Below are 11,556 nucleotides of genomic sequence, written 5' to 3'. Positions count from 1 at the left end.
GAATACAGACAGACACACACACAAAGGCACACAGATTGATTGCTGTTTAACCGCTGGTTAGCATTGTACATATCAATTATAACCTTATGCTGAGCTGTTTGCACAACATGTGTGCTAACTAAGCAGTTGTTCTCAAGGAACAATGGAACACAATGTCCCTCGACATTGGCTTGAGCCTAAAAATATGCAATAAACCCCCCCAGCTCTTTACAATAAAACCAGCTCTGTACTAGTATGTATTCAACAGCTGGTTCAGCTAATGCCCTTCAATATCCCTTGTTGTTTTTGTCTGTAGGTGTGTGATTGTGTGTGTCGGTTTGTGGTCGCATTTGTGTGCATGTATATGTGGGTCAGCGGTTACGAATCCCCATGTGGCCACATTTGATCCTACTCTATCCGATAAACAGCTTCTCTTTATGACTCTCTCTTCTCCCCACACACATGCATACACACGCACACACGCGCACGCATGCACACACACACACAAGCACATACACGCAAACTACACACACAGAGACACACACACACACACACGTGCCACACGCTTACTTGCATGTGTGCACACTCTGGTACACGCACACACACACACACACACAAGCACATACACGCAAACTACAAACACAGAGACACACATGGTACACTCTTGCTGGCATGTGTGCACACACTCTGCTATACACAGGTTTGTACACACACAAGCACACACACACACACACATGCAAACACACACACAGACACAAACAAACACACACACACACACATGGTGCACGCTTGCTGGCATGTGTGCACACACTCTGGTACAGATAGGTTTGTACACACATTAGCACACACACACACACACACGCACATACATACACACACACACGTGCCGCGTGCTTACTGGTATGTGTGCACACACTCTGGTACACACAGGTTTATACACACACAAGCACACACACATACACACGCGCACATACACAAACAAACACACACACACATGTGGTGCACGCTTGCTGGCATGTGTACACACACTCACACAAGAAGTCACTTGTGTGCACACACAGGCATCACACCTCGCGGTGATGCCTGGTCATGCCTAGGTTACGATCACAAACAAACACAAATAGCTGCGTGTCTCCGCTGATGTGGAAAACGCTTGTGTGTGTTGTTTTTTGTTTTATTTCTTTGGGTTTGTGCACACTTGTAGTAAACGTGTCAGCGTTTCACCGCCAGTTTAATGTGTGTGGCAGACAGCCATTGTATCTTGTCTGACATGTGATGTCCTCCCAAATAAAAGCGTGCTTGATTGGCAGGCGCACCGGCACGCTGCCACACGGCTCCATTATCCGAGTGGTGAGGACTTCTTAGATTACACGCTTTTATTTCCACCAGCACTTTATGCACCCGACACCCGACTCTAGACAGGGCAGACTTCAAAGTCACCCGTGGTGTTCACGTTTTCTTTCAGCTATTAAATATTTCCAGTGGCACTCTCCAACCATGGAACAATAGCACATCATTGTGTCGGTCAGTCTCCCAGGGAGCTTTTTGTCCCTGGAGATACAAAAATGTGCATGTTTACTCATAAGTTCTGGGCATTGTCATGCACATGCATTCCACCACAGCTTGAATGGCTTGCATTCTGCTCCGAGTGGCACCGAGACTATATCCAGAGACAGGACAGATCAAATATATAAACAAAAATTCAGATGGGGGAAGACACGAGGAGAATAGTGGTGACCATGTGCTGCGTTTCTCTGTTCCTGTGTGTTGTCTGTGTTTGTATCTGTATGCAAGTTTGTGCATCTGCCCACATGAGTCTGGGGATACAACAAAACTTCTGGAGCAGGTGAAGGTTATGTTATTGTATTGTATTCTAGTGAGGTCTAGTAATCTAGTCTAGACTAGTCTACTCTACTGTGCTATGGTCTAGTCTCTTCCGTTGTCGTCTGTTATGTTCCATTGTATTCTCTCCTCTTGTCTTCTCTAATATTGTCTTTCTATAGAAAGTGTTGAGTGACAGCTTGAATGGTGTTCAGTGGATGGCGAAGGCAGCGGTGGAAGTGGTACACATTGTGATGGTGACACTGGTGATCTCGGCCCAACACGCATGCACCCACACACCCAGAAGCACGCGCACACAAAAACCCAGACACAAACGTGTGTGTGAAGGGACTTTGTTGACAGTCAACGTAGCAGTCAATCAGGAGGAGGCTGGGAAAGTACTACCCCAGGTGACTGAAGTCTAAAGGAACGAACGTTGGCTTAAAAGAGCAATAAAGGAATGAAAGACAAGCAAGAAGAAGAAGAAGAAGAAGACGAAGGAGGGACGGTCGGGGGGCCGCTGTGCTGAAGGAGCCGAGAGGAGAGGAGAGCAGTAGGCCTCCATCTGTGAGCAACATGCACACACCCCACAGCAGTCACATAAATCTCTGCCATTCTCAGCAATGCAAACCTGCATTCCGCACGGCCAAGTGCAGGGCTGGCTATGGCGGGCTCCTCGCGAATGGCCAGCGCATCGCTCATACGGCAGGAGCACATGAAAGACATGAGGGCTTGAGGAAGGGAATAGGGAATCATAAATTAAGCACGTCTTGACCCCCTTCATCTTAAAACGCCTGCGCACTGTGGGTTCAGCCTTTTAATCATTAGGATATGGTATTAAAATAAATGTGCGGTGGAAGTTAATGTTTATCTTTGGAGTTGTGTCACACAGTGGATTAGTTAAAAAATGCATTTTTGGAACACGCAAACCACATCAAAATGTGAGAGCACCGATGTTTAAAGGTTCTGGGTTTAAAAGACCGACATTGCTCTTTTCTTCTGGTGTGGTCCCTCGGTCCACCAGTGCAATGGAAAACAGTCAACATATGTAAGCTCACACACACACTCTAACACACACACACACGCTGTTGGAGGTCAGCCGGGTTAATGTGAAACCTAAACAGGGAATGTGTGGAAGAGTTGGGTTTTCCTGGGCTTCGGCAGATGGGCCGGAGCACTCCCTGCCAACACTCTGTTATGACAAAGCTCTCTCACTGGCGTGTGTTGTGTGTGTTGTGTGCGTGTGGCGTGTTATGTGTGCGGCGTGTGTGTGTGTTGCGTGTGTGTATGGCGTGTGAGTGTGTGTTTGTGAGGCGTGTGTTGTCTAGTGAAAGGATAGCATCTCAGCCCATGTGGTGCTGTTCTATGATGTGTGTGTGTGTGTGTCTCTGCTTATGTGTGTGTGTGTGTTATCTCACTCATGTGTGTGTGCGTGTGTGTGTGTTTTCTAGTGGAAAGTGCGTACTGTATTTTAGGGGGAACGATTAATCATGTACATTTGTTTGGTCGTTTCAAGTGAAACAATAAACTGAATCATCTTTTATTTGTATCGAGTTATAGAGACTATTGGGGCTAACATTTGGTTCACAATGATTTAAAGATAAAGAATTTTATAGAGGTTACGTTGACCTTTGAAATCCACTTCCTCTCTGTGAGTTAAGAGTTCTTAGAAGGGCTGGCGAATCAAGCGGTGCAGTTTTATAAAAACTGCAGTTTTCCACAGTACTTTATATTTTTCCAAGCCCTCAATTTAATTATTACATTTCCATGTCATGTATTTAGGCTTTGATAATACCGCAAATTACAGGTTGGAGGATTGCGAAACTTCTTCTTTTATACTGACACCGCTTACCCGGGTTTCATGTAGTGTCGAGCGACTTTGAAACGTTTTTATTTGAAGATTGTCTCAACAGTGCAGTCTACCTTAGACCCACTTATTCAAAGACAAACGGGATATGGAGAACCTGTGGTGACAGTAAATCATCTTTTCCATCTTTCAGATACAGACCCACATCGTTGGGGTTTCTGGTCTGATTTCGTGGAACTTTCGATCGATGGGAATCGTTGGTGGTGAAGGAATAACATAATAACATGGTGGCCAGAGATGAGTCACTGCTAATATCACGTTTTCTCTTTCAAAGCCAACTGTCCTTTTGAGACTTTAGTGCGTTTTGTACGCTGCGGGTATAACCCTCAGGCCAGCCAATGACAGAGCTCAAATGTGACATCATCGTAATTCAGAATGTGTGTGTGTGTGTGTGTGTGTGTGTGTGTGGGGGGGGGGGGGACGTTCCAGGAACAGAAAAAGTGAAGTGGTTGTGGACTCTGGCCCCTGAAACCGTGTTTCATTATTCGATCTGTCTGAACACACCGAGACATCATCATGAGATAATCACAGTCCTCCCTACGGCCATTAGCTGCTTGTCAATCGACAGGCCGCCATCATACCACGTCTTCCCCCAAAGCTAGTGGGCAGAGCCGATGGGATGGTCTGCCCTTACAAGTCATCCTGAAACTCAGTATTACTGGTTTGGAATTCGATAGAATTATGCGAAGGGGGCCCTTGGGGTATTGGGTATTGTTTCGGTTACAATAATGAAAAAATAAGATTAATTTATCAAAGTATCAGAACAAAATGGCAGGCTGATGAAAGCCTGGGCATGCGAGGAAACGGCGGCCCAGCTGGCGTCCCCCAGAGCCTCCCGCCTGCCAGACGCCCCTCTGAACCGTCCTTCTCTCCGTCACTCCCTCCACTCCTCACCGCTCCTTATCACTTATTGGAAGAGGAGAGATCACCAATAAAGCTTTGTGACTGTTGTGCAGGGATTTATAGGCGGAGAGATCATTCGGATTGGTGGATACTGGAGCGAATCTCCATTCCAGGCCTGCAGCCGAGGGACAGGGACATCTGTGATTTCCTGAATCCCGACCAGTGACACCGCTGCCAATCTAAAATAATCAAAGCTGTGTGTTTCACATTCCCATATGATGCAGCCTACTTTAAGTGCCAGAGAGAATTTTATAATCGGGGCCGGTTCATGAACCCTTAAGTTGTTCAGCGTAAAGGCATCCACCAACATTCAGCACATCTTAATGTTTGATGAATGCTCGTCCTCTAAGACGCAGCCAGTCAGCGCAGAGCCAGACACTGGCTTTCAGCGGGGCCCTTCAGAGCTGTTGAGGGGTACTTCTCCCTGTGATCTCTCAGTGCAAAGGTAATAACAGAGCGGCGCGATTCTGCTTTAGCACGCTGCTGCTGTTCTTCTCCCTTTACCAGTAACGTGTTTTTATTTTTATTTTATCATATCGTCTATCGCCTTCTGCTTTCATCCCTGGCCAGAAAAACGTAGTATGTAGGATAATAGGAAAAAGAAAGAGTCAAGGAGGAAAAAAGAGTGAAGACCATTCTTCGGGGGAAGAATATGGCTTGTATTAATGTAAAAATATTGCTTTACCTCATCTGAACCAAATTACGGCTTGAACTCGCTGTCCTCTGCGATCAGGCAGAGGGCCACCGGCGGCCCAGATGGGGGAAGGAGGGCTTGACAGATCTGTCACCGTGACCACGGCAGGCTCACTAACCCCCGGTCAGTCAGGCTCTATATCTGCCCTTTTATACACTGGATCAAAAGTGTCTCTTTGTTATTTTTGGGCTTGGCTTCTATACACATGGGCAGCGACTCTGGGAGAAAATCCAAAAAGGTTTATATACACACACACATACACACATTCTCTTTGCCTCTCTCTCTCTCTCTCTCTCTCTCTCTCTCTCTCTCTCTCTCTCTCTCTCTCTCTCTCTCTCTCTCTCTCTCTCTCTCTCACACATATAGTGAGTTTGCTTCTGTTTCCTGCCCCCTCAGAGGTTTGGAGTATCACAGGGACAAAAACACAGGCCATCTAAAGATAGACCGGGGAGGTAGCAGGGGCTGATCTTACACAACATATTCAGAGTGTACTCCTCATTGCCAGCTCTCCCTTGTTTCGCTTGAGGCCGTCTGAGACAGCGTGAAGTGATTTGTATCTGATCCAAACACCTTCTGCCCGGGGCCATGAATTATGTAGTATGAATAGAAAGGCAAAGATCCAACTTTTTTCCGGTGTCTAGTATAAGTAGAAAGGTGTAGCTTGCAGCTCCTCCAGGTGTCTATAGTATGAGTAGAAAGGTGTAGCTTCAACCTGTCCAGGGATCTATAGTGTAAGTAGAAAGGTGTAGCTCCAACTTGTCCAGGTGTCAATAGTGTTAACAGAAATGTGTAGCTTCAACCTGTCCAGGGGTCTATAGTAAGAGTAGAAAGGTGTAGCTCCCACTTCTCCAGGGGTCTATAGTGTGAGCAAAAAGGTGTAGCCCTAACTTTTCCAGGGGGTCTATAGTATGAGCAGAAAGGTGTAACTTGTCCAGGCTTGCAGCTTTGGGTTATGAGACCGAGAGAAAATCGTCTCAGAAGGTTTTATTTATGGAGGGTTTCGGGACGGTTATCCATAATTGATGAAGGCATAATAACCCCTAATGCTTTCATATTATGATTACCAATAGCGAAAGCTTGGATGTATAAATCATGAAGTGCAGACAGAACAGTAAGAAATGTCTGATGAAAGAGGAATGGGTAACGGGGCGGTTCTAAAGTTCACACTGAGGGACAGGTGTGTGACGACAACGTTTTCAAAGCCTCCGCTCCGGTTGAACGAAGGCCCTCCCTCTCTCATTCATCACCGAATGTTTTTTTTGCTATCGTGAGCTTACTCTTTCAGCTACAAAAAATAAGTCTTAAACCATGAACGGAGAGCCAAGAGCAGGAGTCACTTTACTTTGGGTATCTGCTGGGTTTGCCCTGGTCCTACTAGACTCAGGCCTTGGTTCATCTGGCCGTGGCTGCACCCGCACGCCGGCCCGGGCTGTCTTTCATTTGGCCCGCAGCTCTTTGTTGTCCTACAATGGACTCCAGCTTCCACCTTTGAAGAATTGACTGGAGACACATGAGATTTGATTTATCTAAGAAATACTACTTTATGAACAGAAATCCCCATAAACGACGAGACAGATGCGTCTTGGCAGGCAGAGGTCCACAGGAATGTTTAGGTGCTTGTGCAGGGGGGATGGGCCATTAACCAGGGGTCGCTGGTGGGTGGAGGCTGCAGGTGGGACCACCCGGGGGTTTGGGTGTAGCAGGATAGCGTCTGACCCTCTCGGCGGAGGGAGAGCGGCGAAGGCCTGTGATAGGGCCTCTCCAGGACAGCGATGTGGTTTTATACGTAGACTGGCATTATCTGCATCTCTCGCCCCAGTCAAAGGACAGTGCCACTAAATATACCCTGCAGTGCCTTCCCAGGCTCCTCTGAGCTGGAGCTCTGCTGCGGCCGCTTGGGCCAAAGGCCAATGACATGAGTGCTGACCTCCACGGAGAGTATTTTTAAGGTCAATTATAGGGTACAGTGCCTTTTAGATGGCCAAAGGCAGCGGAGGAGGCCTCATATTAAAGGTTTATGTGGAGGAGTACCACGGAGGCCGGCCTCAGCTTACCCTCGCTCTCCCATTGTTACCACACACCCACTGACACACTCTGCACTCCGCAGGAAGCCCGAGCTTTCTTTCTTGTGTTTGTTGTTTTTCACGCTGCGATGAGGGACACAGAGGTGGCCACATTCGCGACGAACACGCAACACAGCGAGACGCGGACGTACGGCGTAGCCGCGGTGTCATAAAAAAACGAACTTCCTGATAAATAATCTGAATAGTTTATGGTTCATTCCAATGGGACTTCTGGGCAGCGGTAAATATGGGCCTGTCAAAATGTGTTTTACCCCACAGAGCGAGCGGTGGTTATGGGTACAGTGGACACCATTCACCCCTGTGTGTGTTTAGAGAGAGCAGTGGGAAGGCAGGAGTTGGTGGCTTTAGTCTCCATGTGTGTGGACCATTGATGGGACAAAAATGGGGTAGTATTGAAAGGCCTATTTGTGCAGATGAGGGCCAGAGAACTGTGTTTGCCTACTGTGGGTCACAAATCCAAGCTCAATAGGGGTACTATCTGCCTGTGTCTATACTGAAGTCACGGGTCAAGACAGCAGAATATAGAAGCCAGATTTATACCAGCACTCATGGCTTTATTATACCGTTGTCGATCTGAGACGCAAGTCAGCTTTTAGAGTCAGTCAGCCAACAATTAGTGCGCTTAAGTCTCAACAACCAGTCCCCCACTAGACACAGTGTAGTAATTAGCTTGTTTTCAATGTGCAACATGATAAGCACACGGGCTAGTGTCGTGGGCTATAGTGGGGACCCAGGATGCAGGAAGCATGATCCGCCTCACTCCGTTCCCTACACCAGCATTTAGTGCGCTATGGGCGGTACCCGAAAGGGCCTGACCATGATCCAGAAAACTCTGAGACGAAAGGAACCAGAAGTTCCAGCGTGCTCAGAGTTTTCTGAGAATGCGGTAGTTACATCCCACGGACCACTGAAATTGTCTTTTGGGTCCCAAGAGGAAACCATGATGAACCCCTGCCCTACACAGAACGCTAGGCAGCCGCTCAGGCATGAACCGAGATCTGGGACAAGGGAACCCACTTTTAAATCCTCCCCTTCACACAATCAAACTGTAATCAAGCACCGGCCTTCTGACGTCTCCCACTGCTCCCCTCACCTCGAAGCCCACCTCCTGCGCTTTCCCCCATGGGCCATCTCCGCCCTCCCACCCAAGACCCTGTCTCCCTGGGAACATCCTCACTGGGGCTCTGCGTGGCGGGGAGAGTACACATCGCCCAGCTGCTATGTCCACAGTCACCAGGTCGCCCCGTGTTTGCCCTGAAGGAGAGCATCTGTTGGGGCTACAGTGTCCGCTGGGCCAGAAATGGCACACCAGGGTGTGATAGGCGCTACCCATCACCAGTTATGGCCACGGGAGGTGAGACATTCCCAGAAATGAGGCTGGTTACAGAGAGCCGGAGGGCCTCTGGTCAGCCGCTACTAACCAGCCACCTCCACCTCCACCTGTGAGGACGTCTGCGCCCTACTGTGGCTCTATTGTGTCTCGGTTGCAGAGCAGGCTAAAAAGGGATTGGATGTTTCCTGACCCCTCCACCAAGCTCAGGAGGGATGCAAATACTGTTACTGTGCTTGTAAATAGTATAAATATTTATTTTTAGGGGCATTTAGGTGGGCAGCCCGTGGCTGTGATATGGTCAGCCCTAGTGGTTAGGGGCGGCAGCATCATTGGTGATGATAGGGGAGGCTCGGCTTCTCTCTGGGTGTGTCGGCAGCAACAGGACCTGGAATGACCCGCTCCCTCGAAACAAGGCAGTTGGTGGCAGACCAAACATATGGGATCGCAGAAGAAAAACCAGATGCGCTGGTGAATTTGGTCCACTATCAATAGGCTGCGATTTACTTTCTAACTCTCATTGTTGAGGCAAGAAAACACTGAGCTGGTTTTTCATCAATCCGTCGATGCTACTGTATCAAATTAAAGGACAGAGTCACGTTTGTTCTGTGTTTTGTTCCCAGGGATGGAGGCTGCATTCTGAAACATTTTTTATAAGCAATAACAGTACAGTACGTCTATAAATGCCTCCCTGCCCGCTGCTGCCAAAGAAAAATCCCAGTTTAATTAGTACTCTGACCCAGTAGCACTACTCACTCTGGGGGAGTTTGAGTACCCAGGGACCATTAATACACTTTATATGCTGCAGTTTTATAAGACGTCTCTGTCATAGAGAGACAGTATTTTAAATTCCTTATATCACACACTGGGGGAGAATAAGGCTATGTCCTTAATGGTATGGAACTGCTTCTGTTTAATGTCCCGTTTGTAGTGAATGTGTTTTATTTCGAGTGGAAGAACACAGACCATTGGTGTCCTTATACCGTTGGGCCAGAGGCCCACATTGAAACAATCTCCACACATTCAATCTGGAATCGCTGAGTTTTACTTTTGGTCACTCTCTTTGATACTTTTCACAAAAGGTTTTATGGTTTAAGGATACTATGACGGCCTTCTCTTCGCATCTGTCCAAGCTCTGCTTCCAATTCGGGTCATTAGGAGTGAAATTACAATATTACAACAAGGTTGGGCTCATCCCTGACTCATGGCTCCATCCTAGACAGGCTATTGTCGGGGGTATCACGTTCTCATCACTCTGTATGCTCTTGAGGTAGCGAGCAAGGTAACCTTCCTCTATGCACGCATCTGCTAGCTTCTCCCACAACCATTGTTTGTAATTATTGTTATACTTATGAAATATCAATTTTCCTTCCCACATCATATTGTCGTTGGAACAATCTTTTTCAGTTGACGTTCTGCCGGCTGTGTTTAGTGTTGGACAGTGATGGAACTTTCCCCCCAGCCTTTGAAATCCGTCCAGAGCGGCTGTTTGTATTTGGCTGTTAGGTTTCCTTTCTCCCCGGCGACTCTGCTCAGCGTTAAATCCTTTCAATCCTTTTTTTTTTCTTTTTGAAGGAGTCCTGCAATGTGGGCTCTTCAAACTTTTCTCATTTGACAGGTTGCGCTAATCAAAACGCGATTATGGTTTGTTTTCCCTAATGTAATCACAGAGTCGTCTGAAGAGCAGAGAAGATGTTTGTTGCACTGAAGGCAATTTTTCCTCTTCAGGTTTGGATGGCCTGCACTCCTCAGGAATAGAGGACTCATGCCATACACCTACAGTAGCTTCTGGGCATCTACAGGATAAATACCCTCTGTATTTACACAGGTCTTCTGACGAAACACCCAGTTCTACTCAGCATAAACAATTTCATGTAATTTAATATTTCACTAAATGTAATTTCGAGGATAGCATTTCATAGAAATATTATCTCCCTCTACCGTTAGCTATTCGATTGTTGGCAGTTGCAGTTGGCAGTGAGTTGGCTTTAACAGATGCTTATAATATAGCTGCAGCGAGTCGCTCCTGAGAAGCAGTCCGACCCCTAACAGTGGGACGTCTGATCTGTGAAGGGATCACTCACCATTCTGGCAGCCGCCTAATGAAACAGAGACGCACAAGACCTCCCCCCCAAGTGTCAAACAGACAGCGAGGCTGGGGAGAGAGCTGGGCTATGAAGCTAGCTCGAGGCTAACACAGAATGAGGTGGATCAGCAGGATGGTTGAATGAAGCCCCTAGTGGCTGACTTTGATATTGTAGGTAAATATGTTATACATCTGCTAGACCCCGCCTTAAAAACTGAAGCCTGCTGTGGCTTTTAGCATAATTCTAAGTGATAGCCTGTCATTGAGGTGTGCTCATATGACTTTTATGATGTTTATGTACCCTCTGCAGTCATTATGGTGGGCTGATTTGATCACTGCAGCAATGGCAACCAAAACAGAAGCCCTTAGATGCTGGATTACTGGTGTACCTGCCCCTGACACCACTGATTTAAGAGATTATGGGCCAACAGACAAGACAGACACTGTAACGGGGTTTGGCATTAAGTGTCGGAATAATTACGTCTGTCTCGTCACTTTTTTTTTATTTTGCCGTTCATCTATTCCCTTTTATTTTTGAAAGTCTCACTGCAGGCTTTTCCTTTTTTTCGGATGCATTTAAAAAAAAAGGTTTTGCAGCCATATTTTCTGGAGAATTTTCTATCGCTCCAAAACTGTAATCAGTACATGGCGAGCTGTTGGAAGAAGAATGCAGACATCAGAGTATAATATCAAACACACATCAAACACATTTGTCAACATGCACAGTTTCTACTTCATTCCTCTTTTTAGATATGTGTTTTTGATATGGGGTTTGTTATTCATGTTTCCTGT

The sequence above is a fragment of the Pollachius pollachius genome (assembly GCF_949987615.1).
Source record: "Pollachius pollachius genome assembly, chromosome: 9".
Classification (NCBI taxonomy): Eukaryota; Metazoa; Chordata; class Actinopteri; order Gadiformes; family Gadidae; genus Pollachius; species Pollachius pollachius.
This window is presented reverse-complemented; position numbering follows the sequence as displayed.